Consider the following 18759-nt stretch of genomic DNA (forward strand, 5'->3'; position numbering starts at 1 on the left):
ATCTTCATACTCCCCTAGCGCTGTATCTAGAGCTAATTAATACCTATTTAAGCATTCAGATTTTGCCCTAGAGGCCAAGGTAAACTTGTCCACCAGCAAGCACATATTTGCCTAGCTGTAAACCTCAATGAGGAGAGAAGTACTCTCTATTATTATCATTTTAATAAAAAATTTAGTATAAAATAAAAGCCTAGCAAAGAAAATTTGGAGAATGACCAAGGGAAAGATCCTGATATCAACTGTGCTAGATAACCACTATTACTTGGGCTTTCATTTACCTTTTACCCCCCTGTATGTTTATAAACCTTTAATTTTGGGAAATGCACAATCCCCTATGATTATTCTCAATTGACATCCAATAAGCATTTTTTCAAATGGATGCATTGTCTTACTGTAATACACATATGCTGACTGCACAATATGTAACTAATGAACTTAGCCATTTCATGGCAGTTAACATTTATGCTTCCCCTTGCCTTCTAACTGTAAATACCACCATGGCGAACATCTCGTACAGAACACGTGTCTACCTTTGTACTGGGTCCTTACGCTAAATCTCCAAAAGCAGAATGGAGAGTCTACAGGAGTAAACATTCATGTAATTCCTGAATCATTGTCAACTGCCTCTAGAAGAGCTGCACCAATTTCATTGTCACCAATATTGCAGGAGGCAATCAGCATGAGTCCCACTCTCTGTAACAAAGTTTTCCTATGCAAATAGGCTGGAAAGAAAATGATGCTACATGATATTAATTTTTACCACCTTTCTTGCAGAGAGCATTTTTTTCCTCAAGTTTCTTTTCCCTTTACTCTTGTTTCGTGAGTAGTCCATTCATTATCTTTATCTGTTCATCCATTAGAGCCCTCTGTTCTTTCATCAGCTTGTATGAAGCGATCTTTTTCACTCATGAAATTGTTTAATACTAGAAGCAAGAAGAGGAGAAGCTGGGACCCTTTGCTGAAGCTGCACTAAACACAACGGTGACAGCAAATTAAATTAAATTAAAACACTGTGGGAACATTTCACCAATCAATTCTAACATTACTTGAGGGACAATTTGGTGGTTTTACATGTCTTTACCTGAAACACACCTGTTAAAATTAGTTTGCCTTTTGAAATCATAATAAAGGATTTTTTTTCCAAACACAGAATGTCAACAAATTAAAAATCACCCGTTGTTTCCTATCTCTGCTTTGACTTTTTAATGCATTGTTGAAACAATTCAATGAGGACCAATAAAACTGATGATTTTGCCACCCTACAATTGGTGTTTGCACTAAAACTCAAATTAGCCAACATTATTTAATATTAACATTGTTAATAATCACCTCCATTTGCTGAAAAATCTGTAAGTACAAGAAAGTGCACCAGGTGTTTGACATAAATTATTTCATTTAATTATCACCACAAACCCTTGAGGTGGGTATTTTGCTTCCCCACTTTAAAGCTGAGGAAATGCAGGTTCAGGCTATCTAGGCCATGGAGCCAACCCAACCAGCTGGTGATGCAGCAAAATCCAAACCCCACGCCTGGTGTGCATCACGGCACAGCACCCGGCCTTACAGCTGTGCAGTCCTTAGCACTGCAGCATCACCTGCTAGTACCGATGAAAAGAAACTCAGGGAAGGACATGAGAGTAAGTGTATTGAGTACGCAATCTGGCTGGAAATTTTTCAACTGACACCCTCTTTAATTAAGGCTGACATAACTGGTTACATTTTAAAGTTTTGCCTATGTAACTTGCTAAAATGGAAAACATCATTTATTCACGCCGATAGTTTTAATAGCAGAGACGCCATTTACGTAAATATTGTAAAATTCTTAAATACTCTGCTGACTTTTGATATATTTTGCATACAAAATATTAGGTTGATCCAGATAAACTACATGTTCCGGAAATAGATATAATTACCACATCTCCCCACCATTCTCCACGGAAATGCAATCAATCTCCCGTATACCAAAGAAAAGGAAAGCTGGTAGGGAGACACTGCAAGGCTCATCCCCCACAGCAGCTCCAACACACCTTCCACAGGAAAGCATCCCCAGCGTTCAACAGATTTAAGGGGCTGCTTTCGATATCTGGTTGTCTACAGTCTGCTTCTGCTTGGTTAAATCAGTGCTTCTCAACTCTGCACCACCCTCTTGTGTATCCTGATCAGTGACAACTCCACACCTCACAGGTTCAAGACAGAATCTTCCAAACACCGTGGAGAATGTCAAGACAAACAAGACAAGCACTCTGCCTCCCCAGACCTCACAGTTCAGCAGGGTTACGTCTGTGTGTGCCCATGTGCTGCCACCTGCCCTGGACAGCAGACTTGCGTATAAACCACCCAAAACAAAGGAGGGCAAGATAAAGACTCATGTCGGGTATGGTAAGGCACCTCCAGGTGCAAACGAAGGTGAGGCGTTTCCCCAGTAAAATCATCTGAAAAAGCTTGGAGCCACCAAAGACTGATTAATGACAGATCGGGACAGAAGGTGTGGGGACAGGGAAGGTATTTCGATGAATGTAACCAGTAGGATATACACTGAGGATACAGCAAAGTAAAGAGCATTTGTGGTCAATAATAAGCAGTTAAGCAAGAATATAGGGCACAGCTTACAAAGGAGAAATGAGAACTAAGCCTGAAGCAAGAAGGAAAGCAAGTCATGAATGACCTTGACTGCCAAAAGAGTGAGATTTAAAGATGCAATTCGAAGTCCTTGGACATTTCGAAGCAAAGCAGCAGTAAGATGAGAAAAGCACCTTAAAACGGAGTGAGTTACTAGGGAATGCTTCTGAGGTGCACAGAAGTGACTTACGCAGAGAACATAATAGAACACAGTGGAAAATCAGAACATCCGGGAACTCAGCTACACACAACCTGAATCAAAACGAGGGCATGGCAGGGCCAGGGAAAGGAGATCTAAGAGACATTTTATGTCAGCAAATCTCAAGGATGGGGGTTACAAGGATACAAGAGAAGAGGAAGTATCAAAATAACTTTCTATCTTAATGACTGAGAGATATAAAAGAAATTAAGTATTCAAGAGCAGGCTATTTTGCAAACCGTTGATTAGAAACATTTTGAATGCCGTGATTACTAGGGGTGTAATTATTCCTTCCTGCCCAACAAAACAGACGTGTTGAAGATTTAATCCCCAACGCTTCAGACACTGACCTGTTTGGAAACAAGGTCCTTCAGCAGATGTGATTCATTAAAATGACACCTACTGGGCTCAGGCACACCCTTGGTCCAGCCCGTAGAGTGCCTGTGTAAGAAGAAAAGCGACACGCAGGGAGCAGGGAGACCTACAGCCGGGGGAAGGTTGGCGGAGCGCAGGCGGTGGCTGGAACACGGCAGCTGAGACATGGCCGCACCAGAGCTTGCTGGCCAACACCAGAAGCAGGAGCAGGTAGAGGCAGCATCCCTCCCCACAGGGTTCAGCAGGCTCACCTCGGCAGACAACGTTCAGCTGCTAGAATTGTGAGGCAAACTACTGCCACAGCCTTAAGTCACTGGCTCAGCATCTGATCACAAAAGCCCAGAAAATGAATCCAGTATTTTTTTAAAATGTCCACTAGTTTTGTTTTAATTTTCTATTTACAAAATAACCATTTTTTCTCCACCAAAAGATAATCATTGTTGCCAGTGGGAATGTATTGGACCCACTATGTCAGGAGGAGGGGGAGGGAGCAGTGGATCATTTTAAAAACGTGATTTGTATCTTTCATACTATTTTATACCCAGACAGTCATTATTTGGTGAACTGGCTAGTATTATAGCGTGTAGACATTCTAAAATTTAATCAATTTCCTATAGTGCAACTATTAGGCAACTATTTGGAAATACACATGCTAGGAGTTTTTTTTAAAGATACACTTATTTTTATTGCAAAGTCAGATATAAAGAGAGGAGGAAAGACAGAGGAAGATCTTCCATCCAATGATTCACTCCCCAGGTGACCTCAATGGCCGGGGCTGAACCAATCCGAAGGAAGGAGCTTCCTCCAGGTCTCCCACACAGGTGCAGGGTCCCAAGACTTTGGACCATCCTCAACTGCTTCCCTCCAGGCCACAAGCAGCGAGCTGGATGGGAAGTGGTGCTGCTGGGATTAGAACCGGTGTCCATATGGGCTCCCAGCGCTCAAGGCAAGGACTTTAGCCACTAGGCCACCATGCCGGGAGATGTTAGGTTTTTAGTTATAAATTTTGTTTAAATCTTGCAACATAGAATAAGAGTGTTTAAAAGGATCCCTTGGAAGCATAAACATGAGAACATAAGAAGCAGAATGTTGGGATGCCCAGTACAAAGTCACAGAAAACCACCTTTTCCACTGCTATTACTGACCGTTTACTGTCTTGAAAACATTAGCACTATTTTAAAAATTAGGATGGACTTTCCTCTCAAGCTTCTAGATAAAATGCAGGCCTCCACAAGAATCTATTTCTGTCTAACTCACTTAAAAATTACAAACATTCTACTGGGATTCCACCACCAGCAGAATTATTAAAATGTCTCTTTTCTTAGTTGGCTACTGAGTCGTTCTAAGACATATTAACAAAAAAAGGCACATGATATTACAAAATAGGTATTATTCAGTGACTGATGAACAACCTTTGTAGTTCCTCATAGAAGTCTTCCAGATTCCTCAAGTTATTAATGGTGAAATCTAAAGTTGTGTCATGCAAAATAAACAGCTACCTTTCCAGGGGGGGTTAGATCATTTTAAAAAATCATACTTTGGGTATGTTGACATGGTGCAGCAGGTTAAGCCACTGCAAGGAGTTCACCACCCATATCAGAGTGTTGATTCAAGGCCCATCTGCTCCACTTGCAATCAAGTCAGAACAGGTAGAAAATTCTGTGTGTATGGCATATGTGATGTCACTCTGCCTTTCAAATAGAAAAAATATATAAACATTTTTAAGCTGTACAGTATATGTAAGAGATCAACAGGCAATGTCAACTCTTCAAGCAGGAAACCAACACGCACGACACAGACTTTCTCTGTTTTGCTCCTCTCACTCCCTGAGCCACTGCCTACCAAAGGACACAGAGGTTGGCTTTTCTCATCCTAGATCTACAACTCTTTTTGCAAATAGAAGTTACTTTGATATAATGTAAACTGTTTCAGCCCAATACAGGAAAATGGGATGCTACACTATTGGAGCTCCAAAGAAATTATTAAAAAAAAAAAAAAAAACAGTAAAAATGAGAGCATGCATTTAAAATGATCATAACTGATGCTCTTAAAAAAAAGCTTTCATTGCATATCCTCTGACATAAAGTAGAATGGAAAAGGCACTAAGGGTCCACGGTGATCTACAAATCACCGAGAATCCTCTTCTGTTGGAGCAAAAAGGTGTTATCTTCACCACCTCAGAGCCAGGATCATCAATAATTGGCATTCTAATTTGAAAGTCATCAGAACCTGTTAATGTAAGTGATCTTCAATCAATTCCCTGCCACTTGTGGTTTGTTTCCCTGTCTTTCAACCACATTACTTCATATTTTATTTTCAAAATACGCTCTTTTGTCGTGAGGGTGAAATATTCTTAAAGAAGAACCGACTTCTGTTGTGATTTCTTCACAATGAACAGAACGTGCTTTTTTGCTTCCTTTCACCTCACGCATGCCCAAAGAATATTCTTCCCTTTGGACATACTTCCCCTTCTGGTCACCATGTGATGCCTTCTGGCCATCACGGACTGTCTTATTTCTGTTTTCTTACTGACTTCCAATCCTGATTCTTGAGCATTTCAAAGTGTAGCTCTTTCAGCCACCTGGCTTTCATCCTGTTCTCTGTCCACTTGCCACCCTCACAAGAATTGCTGTTAGGAAGCAATGTAATTTTCGGAGGTCTTCCAACTAACAGATCATTTGCTTATAATTTATTTAATCTCTCCAAAGTTGACTTTCCTAAAAATCACTTCCATAGCTTGTTCTTGTCATATCTTTGATAGCCCTTGTGCAAATACCAATCTTTAAGCGCCAGTATATTGGCAGAGAATGCGAGTCCTCTTCCTGCTGTGCCAACTCCCCGTATGCACACTGCTCTCTGTCCTGCCTACTCCACTGGGCCCCTGCACCCACTGGGCCCCTGCACCCACTGGGCCCCTGCACCCACTGGCTTCACTCTGGCTTCAGCCACCATTTACAGTGGATGGTATCTCTCCCTCTCTCTCATTATCTCTTTCTTTCCCTAATTGTCAATTTCAAGTAAAATACATCTTTAAAAAAAAAAAAAACCTTCATTCTTTACATGTATTTTCTTAATTGTCTTAAGCATCCATTTAATAAAATAAATGTTAGCATGCAGCTCAAAAATAAGAAGTAGCCGAATACCAGCACAATTTCATTTCGTTTTTTAAAATAATTTCTATTTGAGTCTCTCTCCTCAGACTCTACACCTGGCCTTACTATCTTTAATTCAATAAATGTGTAATAATAAAAAATGACTCTGAGTACTGGCTTCCAAAAGTGATACCGAGAAGTCTTTCCAGGGCGGCCAGTCTTCCAAAAGGTATAAGCTCCGAGACAATTTTGAGAAGATGATGACTGACTTCCACAAGGAGGACATAGATGAGCAAGATAAGGACAAAAGTGACAAAAAGAAGGAATCTAAGTTTGATCATGAACCCAAACGTATGTCAAAAATCATAGCAGGAGCAAACCAAAGCCAGGAAGAGAAGTCAGGCAAGGGGGAGGATCTGTGCATGCACCTTCAGGGAAGGACAATCAGAGGAAAATGGAAGAACTGGAGGAAGATTCTTCCTCAGAGAGATCCAAAAACGAGGATCGGGAAGGGAGCAAGAGAACCGACAGTGGACACAGTGACTTTGTGCCTGAAAAGAATTTTTGAGTGACCACTTACAAAGCAGCCCCAGAAAAAAGCTCATCGCCTCCCTGGAGAAAGGCCTCTGAGAGCCGAGACAAGCAGGGATCCAAGAGGCTTTCCCTTGGGGAAGTCTTCCTTTTCCATGACTCATGAAGCCCAGGTCAGTGTCTGGATGGACTCTTCTGATGAGGACCTTCTACCACGCAATGGCTCAGGAAAGCACACTTTCCAGGGATCTAGTCCATAGCAACAAAAAGGACCAGGAATTCCATCCCATTCTCCAGCACATACAGTCAGCTCCGTCGCAGCGCAGCCCCTCCAAATAGTTTGCCAGAATATCATGACTATTGTTCAACATGTGAAAGAGCATCACTTTGGGTCCTCTGAATGACACGGCGTGGACACTTTACTGAATATCTAAAGATGGGGACTGAGCAGGTGACAAGCCCAGAGCTACACAGGATAGACACTCCCCCAGCACATTCAGGAAACATGGTTCGGCTCATGACCAAATGAAAGATGATCCTGTGGATCCCTGCCTGGATCCCAAACGTGGTTTTAAAAAATGAGAGAGATCATAAACAAGGTAAATCAAGAGAATCAGCACATTCCTGAGACTCAAGCCATTCAAGAGAGAGGTCAGCTAAGAAAACAGAAAAACCACAAAGAATCAATGAAGCAAAAGAAAGAAAAGAAAACACAAGATAGGAACAGATCCTCTTCCTCTTCCTCCTCTTGTTCTTCCTCTTCCTCCTCCAGGTTCTCTCACTCCTACAAAGTGGAAGAGACAGAGGAGAGCAGCACCAGAGGCTTTGACAGATCCAGCCTGGGGACCAAAGGCTTTGCAGGACCAAGTGAAAGAGGAGGCGGCCACACAGGAGGAGCCTTTTCATTTCCAGCCAGAGGGAGAGGCTGAGGCCTAGGCAACTGCTCTGATAACAAGAACAGCAGCAACAATGATTTTCCAAACAGAACCCAGGAAGAGGAGTGGGGCCCAGAATACACAAGCCCGAAGCAAGAAGTATTACACAACAATCAATGACCAGGAAGGGAAGGCAGTGACAAATGCGTGAGCCAGGGATGGAGCCAAGGAGCCTTTCCCACAGTTAGGGCCAGTTCATGTTCCAGAAATCCAGTGCCAGCCCCAAATGTGCCCACAACAAGTTCAGTGGGGAGGAAGGCGAGATTGAAGACAACGAGAGACAGGGGCCAAGAACAAAGGAGAGAAAGGCAGTTTACAGCTCGCCAGCAAGGAAGGACCTCTCTGGAACAGAGCCCTCCTCCAAGGTCAAGAGGGGCCCACAACACACTGTGGAGGAGTGGCGCATGAGCCTATAGAAGATTCTGAACAATCTCACGGCTGTGCCCTGCGGGCCATGCAGAAGCCTGCTGTGGCGGAGAGCTGATGCTGCGTACTGCTGGACGGAAGGGGCTGGCCACAGAGCCTGGACAAGAGAACACAACGTCCTGAGTCACAGCTGGGTTCATCATTTGCTGTGGGGTAGGGCCTGGGGGAGGCAGGAAGAGTAATGGTTGCATTTTAGCTTGTTCCCTGTTACAAACCAACAGTTTTGTTTTTAATTTCATTTAGTTTGAAGTTAAGAGGACTAATCTGATGCTTGCTCTCTTTTTCCCATGTCTTGATTGTAAGAGCTCTTTTTAGGCATATGTAGCAAATAGCAGAAATTTAATTTTGGCAACTTTCTTTTTTTTTAAGATTTTTATCATTATTATTATTATTATTATGCAAAGTTAGATACACAGAGAGGAGAAGAGACAGAAAGGAATATCTTCTGTCTGCTGATTCACTCCCCAAGAGGCCGCAACGGCCAGAGCTCAGCCAATCTGAACCCAGGAACCCGGAGCCTCTTCCTGGTCTCCATGCAGGTGCAGGATCCCAAGGTTTTGAGTCATCCTCAACTGCTTTCCCAGGCCACAAGCAGGGAGCTGGTTGGGAAGGGGGGCCGCCGAGATTAGAACTGGCACCAATATGGGATCCCCTGCACATACAAGGTGAGGACTTTAGCCACTAGGGTATCACGCCAGGCCCGGCAACTTTGATTCTTAACAAAGTATGTAAATAAACACCGAGGTATTCAGATCCATTTGGGACCAAACTGCCTGGTTCTTTCTAAAACATGGTCTTGTCTGACAAGGAGGGGTCTGAGGCCTTTCTGACCACCCAGTGTTCCACTGTGGCACAGCTGTGTTCACATTGAGTCGCTCCTGGCCACACCCCTCCCGTCCCTGAACATTGTTTATTTATTCTGGGCTGGATTTCCAGTTCTCCACCAGCAGCTCCAGTTCCCAAACTTTCTAGTCCTGCTGGTCCTCTCAGCGATGGTGGAACTGGAGGGCAGTTTCTGGTCAATTTTCTAAGAAACTTCTGAGTTAACTTTTTACATATGAGAAAATAACCTTTTCAATATTTTTAATAATCTTTGATGGCTAGGTGGTTCATGGGTTGTTTTAGTGTGTATTTTTGGTTGGTTTTCTCTTCCTCTCTCTTTCTTTCTTTAACCTTAAGCTTTAAGTTGCAACACTCTCACATATCTGGGGGGACACCATCCTCTTACAACAGCTCACCCTCGGGGGGGAGGGCGGTCCTAAGCACATGATTCCTATGCCATTCAAGCATATGTTATATGTAGATTGCACCCACCCCTTCCCACTGATCTTTGCCTCTTGGGTTGCTATACAGTAAAGTTCATTGTACTTGGAGGATTCATTTTTAAGGAGGAAAAATGAAAAACACTCTTGAAATTTATTTCAATTCCTCCTGTAAATAGAAACAATAAAATGAAAAGATAGGTACAAAAAAAAAAGAGAAGGAAAAAGAAAAATACAGGGTAAAATGGAAAGATATGCAAGCCTGCATTATTAATACAAGTAATTTATTACCTGCAGTGATTAATAATTAGTCAATCCCTCCGGAGATGCTGTGTTGATCACTACCAAGAATGACAAAACATATTTGCCCTTCTTTCAATTAAAATATGTATAAATACAAGAATCTGCAAAAGGGAATTGTTTCTAAAAGGTCCTTCAATGATAGTCACTTCTTAGCTTTTCTTCCTTTGTGCATCTCAGCCCTTTATTTGGAAAACGCGATGAACATTCCCTGTGTTGTTTGATGATGGATGGTACAATCACCCTCTGCAGCTTGGATTTTCTGCCTGCTTCATGGTTCAACTCCGCTGAGCAGTTCAGCACCGACTAATCCCATTGCTTCCATACGAAGGTAATAAGCCCTGGAGCAGGTCTGTGACATAGCTCGTTAAGCTGCCACTTGTGACATGAACACCTCACGTCAGAGTGCCAGTTGGAGTCTGACCACTCTGCTTTCAATCCAGTTTCCTGCTAATGCATCCATGGAAGGAATCAGCAATGGCTCAAATATTTACATGCCTGCCACCTACGTGGACAATATGCAAGGAGTTTTGGGTCTCCTTGCGTCAGTCTGGCCCAGCCCTGGCCGTTGGGAGCTAATTTAACCAACTGATGGAAACTCGCTCCTTTGCACACTGTGTGTGTGTGTGTGCGTCTTTGTCATTCTGACTTTTAGGTAGATTAAAATTTATCAATAAACATCTTTCTAAAGATAAAAAGATAAATGTACTTACAGTGTTCTCTGAAATGTTCCACAATACATCACAAATTCTTCCAGATTTATTCTTCAAGTGACTCTAGCCATAAATGAATCATGTTGTAAAATATGTTTTTGTCCCAGGTCAGCAAGAGAGGCCTAGGAGCCAGAGTCAGGTAGAAATAAGCAAAGCGAGACATCATCTCTGTGTGCAGCGATTCATACATGTGACTTGACAAAATCAGGGTATCTATGAAGGAGCATCTACCAGAATTTTCTGTCTAATTTAGTTAATCATCAACATTTTCTGGCATATTTAAATATTCTACTTCACAATTCCCCTGGTTCCCAGTGAAAAGTTTTGGTAATCACATAGTATACTTAGTAGTCTTAAGAGAATCACTCATTTATATTAAATACATTCTCCTAAACCATAAGACACATTCAGGTAAAAGTTCTAAATGTGTGACACACCAGGTTTCTAAAATAAATTAGTGTAATACACAATTATATTATATATACAGTTATTAATTCTCATTATAATTGTGCCAGATATATCATCCTCCTTGAACTGCTGAAGAAATAAAGGCCAATAAAGTAAACCATCTTGCCTTACTAACAGCAGAACTGGGACTTGAACCCTATTGGATCTGATTGTAAGACTGTCATTATATCCTACTGCCTTTACTGTGAAGTGAGTTTAGGATTCCCTAATGAAAGACACACATCCCATAAACTGAAATCGAGAATACACTGAAAATCTGATCTTAAGTAACACCTTTCCTATTGTTAATAAGAAAAGCACTGCCTCAACCAACTTCTGTTGCTTCCAGCCTTTTTTCTGCAGCACCACCCATCTCCCACCACCTATCAGATGTTGGTGAGCACTGACATAAACAGAAGGAAGACAGCAGAGTGTTGAAATAGCCTAGAAAGGGGGCAACCACCTACAAAACCATCCAGTGCAAGCAGAAGTTAAGATTCCTCCCCAGCTGTGGGCAACTGCCCTCCCTTTCCAGAACAACTATTACACTGCTGGGAGGAAAGTGGACAAGAGCTGGCAGGCATTCTGTATCTCTACCCAAGTATACACATGAAGGCTGGAGCTGAGCAGCCATGCCTTGCTGAACTAGGCCACATTACCTGCTTGTAAGTGTTGGGGCAGGGGTACCACATCAGGTTGGACAGCAGCACCCACCAGAATGCAAGAGAACCTGATACAGGGGGTACATTCTGTAGGGGTTTTGTGGGTTTGTCCGATTGAACTGGCACCAGTTTACATGAGAGCTGTGGGTGGTGATGGGCTGAGCTGGGCTAGACCATGGAACTCACCAATACCCATGAGAGCTGGGACTGGGAAGAGGCTGGCCTGGACCAAGCTGCAGCACCTGTTGCCACATGCCAAGTCCAGGACTGGAGGGCTGCCCATGCCAGGCAGCCACTGCACCCTCTAGCATGTGTGAGAACAGGTTCTGAGAGTGGGTCTGGTAAGGAACTTGGGGAACTCCTGGACTAGGCTTCAGATACTGCTAGGGAGCACAAGAGCCAGGGGCTGTAGGAGGACCAGGCCAGGCAAGGCTGTACCACTGTCAGCATGGGAGTGGGCCAGACCTCGGAGCATACTAGGCTGGGCCAGGCCACAGCACCCACTGGTACATGTGAGGCAGGACAAGGTATGGGCCTGCCAGGCTGGGAAGCAGCATTCGCCAGTTTGTCTAAGAGCCAGGGTTAGGGGCAAGGCTGGCTGAGATAGGCTGCAGCACATGCTGGAGAGATACTGTCCTGGGGTGGGTCAGGCCAGGTCAAGTGCAGCATCTGCTGCAAGTGACTAGAATGGGGTTGAGTTATGGCAGCCTGGGTCAAAGCACCTATTGGCACGCAGAAGATCTGGAGCCAGGAGTATGCCTGATAGGGGAATTTAAGCGACAGCTCTGACTGCTGAGTGTGATAGTCGGGTTTGGAGGCAGACCGGGCTGGAAAAGTATAGCACCCTTCTACTTGCTTGTGGGCTGGTTCTGGGAGTGGGCTGGCCTGCGCTAGGTCCCAGCACCCACTGGCACTCAGAAGTAACAGAAATGGGAGCAGGATGGGCTGGGCTAGGCCACAGTACCTGCTGGTTCACATGAGACCTGGGTTTTGGGCGGGGGTGGACTAGGCTAGGATGCAGTACATGATGGAGAGTGCTGAGACTGGGGGCGTGCCATGTTGCTCTCTCCCGTGTTGGGATCTCCACGGTGTCATCAAACGACCATTCCCCATCCCCGGGTGCTGAGGTAGTTTGACAGCAAGAAGAGGACCCCTCCTCTTCCCCCACTGCGAACACATGAGGAAAAAAAAAAAAACTAAAAACATATATCCCACCTTCGTTCCTCCCTATTTCAACCTGTTCCACACTAGCTAGAGGCCCATAGGGGCAAGCATCCTCTCAACCATGTAAACACTATTAAAAATAAATTACAAAATGAAAAACAGGGAAAAAGTTTCCTTAGCAAATATCTAGAAAACAATTCATTACCATTTATCAAGAGCAGGCTTTTCATCTTTCAGTAAATCATAATCATTTTTAAAATAAAAAAAATCTCCCAATATTGGCAGTACTCTCATTTTAAGACATCTACTCCACTTAACATTTAGAAACTCAATTCTAATCAATTGCAGTACACCACAAAACAAGTATTTTTAAATATTTCTAAACACATAAAATAGTTTCAAGAATAAATATCGGGCCTGGCGTCATAGCCCAGCGGCTAAAATCCTCGCGTTAGACATGCTGGAATCCCATATGTTCTAATCCGGTTCTAATCCCAGCGGCCCTGCTTCCCACCCAGCTCCCTGCTTGTGGCCTGGGAAAGCAGTCGAGAACGGCCCAAAGCTTTGGGATCCTGCACCCTGTGCAGGAAATCTGGAGGAGGTTCCTGGTTCCTGGCGCAGTACCGGCCGCTGTGGCTCACTTGGGGAGTGAATCATCGGACAGAAGATCTTTCTCTGTCTTTCCTCCTCTCTGTATATCTGACTTTGTAATGAAAATAAAATAAGCCTTTGAAAAAAAAATAAATATCAGATCATTTGCTGAAATATAAATTGGTTAAGGGACATTTTTGTACCCTGTTCTTTTTCCTAGTTTATGTTTTGATCTGGAAAAAAAGTTTTGGGATACTCAGTAGGTTTTTGAGAGTCATTATCTTATTTCATACTGATATTAGCTTCATTATGCAATGAAAGTGAGGCACTCAATTGGTGCTATCAATAAGATGTGTTCATCCACAGAGACATTGCAAATGAAGTGAGAAACATTCACAGACTACATTATGTGATGATAGTGAGTGACTTTAAAAGATGTCACGTTCTGCTTAAGGAGCTTTCCATGAAATAGCATTTACATTAAAGAGAGGCTGGGGGAGCTTGAAGACGTTAATTATCAGAGTCCACTTCTTTTTAAACAAAGTTTTAAGCCAAAAAAAACTCCTGGAATGCATCAGCACTTTAACCTTTAAAAATATGCATATTTTTAAATTACTAAAATACAACGTTACCTTTTCTGAAACTGAGTTCACCCTAACAAGTGGAAAAATGTGTAAAGAAAACTAGAAGGACAGAAGAGGGTTAAAACCTTTAACTGTACTCACGGCTTTCACGATCTGTGATGGCCTGTCTCAGGTACTCACCGCTGCCTCAGAATCTCCCGTCCCCGTAGCTCACATACTTTCCTACAGGAGAAGAATGCAAGTCCAACATACCCCTTCCCGGTGGCGTAGAATGTGCTCTGTGTGGATATGACATTGACACTATACGAATATAAAATCATCTCTGCATTTCCATTAAGAATGAAATGCCTCCCAAAGGAGCCACTGACTTGGTGTCACACCTTTCCAAGCGGTCTCACTTCACCTTCACTCATCCTATAATTTGGATGCAAGATAACATATCATTACTTCCTCAGACAAAAATGTTTTCCAGGAGAACTTCTCTACGTAAATGTATAAAATCACAATGGTACTAAAAATAGAAGAAAAAGCACATTCAATTGTCCATATCTATCCCAAGTCTCACTTCCCACGGTTTTTTACTTGTAGTTAACCATGGACCACAACTATTACATGGAAAGCTCTAGAAATGAACAATTGATACATTTTGAATTGTATGTTTTTGGGTTTTTGATGAAGTGTCCTGAATTTTGCTTCTTCTCATTGTGTCCTGATCAGGGCCTGAATCATCCATTTGACCGTACTATCCCTGCTCTCCACATGACCTGAAAAGCAATCACCAACTGACTCTCTTGGTTATCAGAGATTGTCATGCTATGTCTTATGTTCAAATAACCCGTATGTTACTTAATTACAGTCCCCAAACTAGAGTCATACTGTGAATTTTATTAGACTATATCGTCATAATCTTATTATTCATTAGCTACTAATCACTTCCTATATTCAGTTTATACATTAAACTTTACCGTAAATCTGGATGCGCGCAAAGCACCACATACATAGCATGCGTTCCTAGTCAAGTGCCAGACATCCAGTGGGAGTCGTGGATAATATATTTCTTTAGAATAGATTCATTTTGTTAAATGACCCAAACACTAATTTTAATGGAAATCGAGAGCTATATTGATCTACACTGTCACTTTCATTTCCTTCTAGTATACTAATAAATGAAGTAAGAACTGAAAATACTCTTTTCAGACTCAAAACAGATCCTTAGTTTTGAGCCCAAATATGACCCCCAAATAATGCCCTAAAGTTGTATGTGTCTTGGGAATAGAAAAATCTCTTTGCAATTGTTTATTGTTTTTCAAAGGGCCTTACTCACACATGACATCAAATTAGAAAGTAAAAATAAAAATATAAATATTATGATCATTGCTTACGGTGTACCTATTATACACTCATCGTGACATTCAGGAAGAAAAAACTACTTACTAAGGTCAAAATTATGTCGTTACATCTAGCAAATTATTTTAATTTCTCAGTCAAGACTTCTGTTCAATTTTTCAGTGTTTCAGGGGAAAAAACGCATTCCCACAAGGCAGTAAGAAAGATCAGCCTGTCCCTATTTCATTAAGCATCATTTTCACCTGCTTGGGTTTGCCAGCCTGGAGACTTCATTACAACAGAGTGATGGCTTTGGCTCGTTGTTCCTCTTTCATGCATGCCTTGATTTGTGACCTTCAGCATGAACGGGCTCACACAGTGCTTTCAGTTTAGTTCCAGGAAGAGAAGTGGTCAGATAACTGTAGGACTTATTGGCAAACCATAGCTGTTAACATGATTACTCAGAGCAATTGTATTAATAGTAAACGTACTCCAATACTGAAATAATAAAATCTCAAAATTTTTTTAAAATCATGGAAGATACATTCTTCACTATTTACAGCTAACATCCCCCAAGGGAAAAATTTTTTAGTCAAGTATCCGGATTCACAATGTAAAAAGTTCACTGGATGCTTAGATACAAAGATTTTTTTTTTAATTTTTGTAAAATATTATATTTTGATGTATTCAGAAAACAGGAAACACTTGAAGTCACTGTTAAGTCCCCATACCTAGAAATAACCATATCATTACACTACGTTTTCCTTTTGCCCACATGTGTCAAAAGTATTTTATGTATACGAACTAGGTGTAACTATGTATTTATAATTTTTTGTCATTTTCACCTAACATGTCATGTGTATTTCCAGCTAATGACATATTCTAGAAGGAATACTCTAGAAGGAATAAATTAAACTGACCAGTAGTTTCTGGGGCTGGGACACAGGATACTCCTGGAGCTGTGATTAAAGTTGATCATGGTGGCTGTGGTAAGGGTTTTATAGTACAATCATACAGTAAAATACTGTAAACTACAAATATTCTCAGTTACTTTATGTCAATCATATATGAAAAAAGGTTAATAGAAAAGATTTTTTAAAACCTTTTTAATTGGAAAGACAGATTTACAGAGCAAAAGATCTTCCATCCACTGGTTCACTCCCTAAGTGACTGTAATGGTCGGAGCTGATCTGATCTTAAGTCAGAGTTTCTTCTGGTCTCCCATGTGGGTTGAGGCTCCCAAGGCTTTGGGACATCTTCAACTGCTTTCCCGGGCCACAGGCAGGGAGCTGGATGGGAAGTGGAGCAGCCGGATACAAACTGGCACCCATATGCGATCCCAACACATTCAAGACAAGCACTTAAGCCACTAGGCTGCTATGCCTGGTCCCAATAGAAAAGAATTGTTTATAAAGCTCTCTCCAATGTTTAGTAATTACAAAATAACAAATATAATCACCACTTTATTCTTGAGAATACACCTCTGTATACTCAACTCTGAATCACAGAACTGACGAAAAGATATTTCCATTCCTATGCAATTAATTATACTAAAATATCTTTAGGGCCTAGCGTGGTGGCTTAGCAGCTAAAGTCCTCACCTTCCACGCGCCAGGATCCCATATGGGCACCAGTTCTAATCCTGGCGACCCCGCTTCCCACCCAGCTCTCTGCTTATGGCCTGGAAAATTAGTTGAGGATGGCCCAAAGCCTTGGGACCCTGCACCTGTGTGGGAGACCCAGAAGAGACTCTGAGCTCCAGGCCTCGGATCGGCACAGTACTGGCCGTTGCGGCTGCTTGGGGAGTGAATCAACCGACAGATCTTCCTCTCTGTCTCGTCTTCTTTGTATAACTGACTTTGCAATAAAAATAAGTAAATCTTTTAAAAGATTTGTAACTCACTATATTAAAGCATTTACTAAACTTTCATATGTTTCTAGAGTCTTTTACTACATACTTTTGTTTACCTAAGTTTAGAACTGAAAAGTATTTGGGGCAGAACTGCACGGTTGTTATTGTGAGAACTCACATTCCTTAAAGACTTTGACAAATTGGACATTTATTAGCAGCTCACGTTATACATCAATTGTCTTTATTTCAATAAAAACAGGCACGATAAAAGAAAACATGAAATTTTTATGTAACAATCTCAAGAGACGATTTACCTACATTGTAAGCAGTTATTTGAATATCGCACCCTGGACCCGGCGCCATTTCCTTTCTCACAAGTCATGAAACTCGCGCCAGTCCAGCCGTCCACCAATCAGATGTAACGCATGTAACCCTGCATTGCACCTGAGAATCCCACCCCCAACCTCCCAACTCTGCCCGCCTACCAGTCATCCTTAGGCAGTCCCCAGGGGTTGGTGCCTGCGAGTGTCACAGGTGACTGCCTAAGTCCCTCCCAATCCCCGCCCACACCTTGCAGGCTCACCTGAATGGCATAAAGGCCCCCAGGTGTGGCTCTCCCTCTTCTCCTTCCAGCCTCTCTCCCCACCCCCACTTCCTCCTCTTCCTCCTCGCCTTCCCACCAACCCGTCCTGCCCTGCTGGAACAAACCTCCTAAGATAACCTCTTCGCGTCTGGTGTTTTCAGCTCACGGCAAAGAACCAGGCTGCGGAAATAAGCTGCGCGTAATAACGTAAAAACTAGAACTTCAACTGTTTCAAACAACACACATGACTGCAGATATTCAGTACTGCTCTTCAAGATTTCAAGAAACAAAATTTTCAGAAGATGGATACATCAGATAATGTATGCAAGCAATAAAAAAGGAAAAAAAAAAAAAAACTACTGAACCCTATAGCACAGAGGGCAAAACTACAAACGAAGCAGAGTGACAACTATCAGACATCAACAAATATACATTTGATTCAAAATTGTGTGATGTCTAAGAAAAAACAAAAACTAACAAAACTAAGCCACAAAATGACAGATGCATTTATTAAGGGGCAGGAGGAGGAGGCCGACTTCAGACGCCGGGTCAGGGAGGGACAGCCAGGAAATGGCTGCATGGGCGAATGGCCAAAATGCAACTCTGGAAATGTGAGATTTTCTGTTTTGTCATAAATTATTTACACTTCAGAAGCTGGGATATAATAGATCTCTGGAAAGATAAGGGTTTGGTAATAAAATGACTCTTAATTCGACGTTCACAGTTTCACCTAGCGTGACCTTTGCCTGGTCAATGCTGTTGGACATGAAGACAAAAGCCAGCACCTGGATGACTTATCATAAAGACGCCCTTCTCACCATCACAACATGCAGAAGCCAAGAGCGGGGCAAAAAGTGGATGAGGAGATTCATTTTAAATTACTTCACCGATCTACTTTAAAATTACATGTCCCTGAGTAGGCTTATGATTTCCTATGTGATCTAACCAAAATGCAAACCCTATCTTCAAATAGGTTAATCACAGAATTTTATTTCGTTTCTTTAAATAAACCATTTTTGCCATCTGCATATCACAACATGTTACTCACTTTTGATTTTTTAAAAAATCTGATTTAAGCCCAGAGGTAAAAACAAATGT

At 42.1% G+C, this 18759-nt stretch overlaps 1 protein-coding gene and 1 pseudogene across 1 annotated transcript in view; one reads left to right on the plus strand and one right to left on the minus strand.

The window, feature by feature from the left end:
- The window catches only part of HS6ST3 (heparan sulfate 6-O-sulfotransferase 3), a 619426-nt gene that overhangs the window by 556950 nt on the left and 43717 nt on the right, over positions 1 to 18759 (minus strand). The window lies entirely within an intron of this gene.
- On the plus strand, positions 1481 to 8235 carry LOC121163752 (annotated as a pseudogene).

Source organism: Ochotona curzoniae, unplaced genomic scaffold (assembly GCF_017591425.1).
Source record: "Ochotona curzoniae isolate NIBS_2020 unplaced genomic scaffold, NIBS_Ocur_1.0 contig_64, whole genome shotgun sequence".
In the NCBI taxonomy this organism is placed as follows: Eukaryota; Metazoa; Chordata; class Mammalia; order Lagomorpha; family Ochotonidae; genus Ochotona; species Ochotona curzoniae.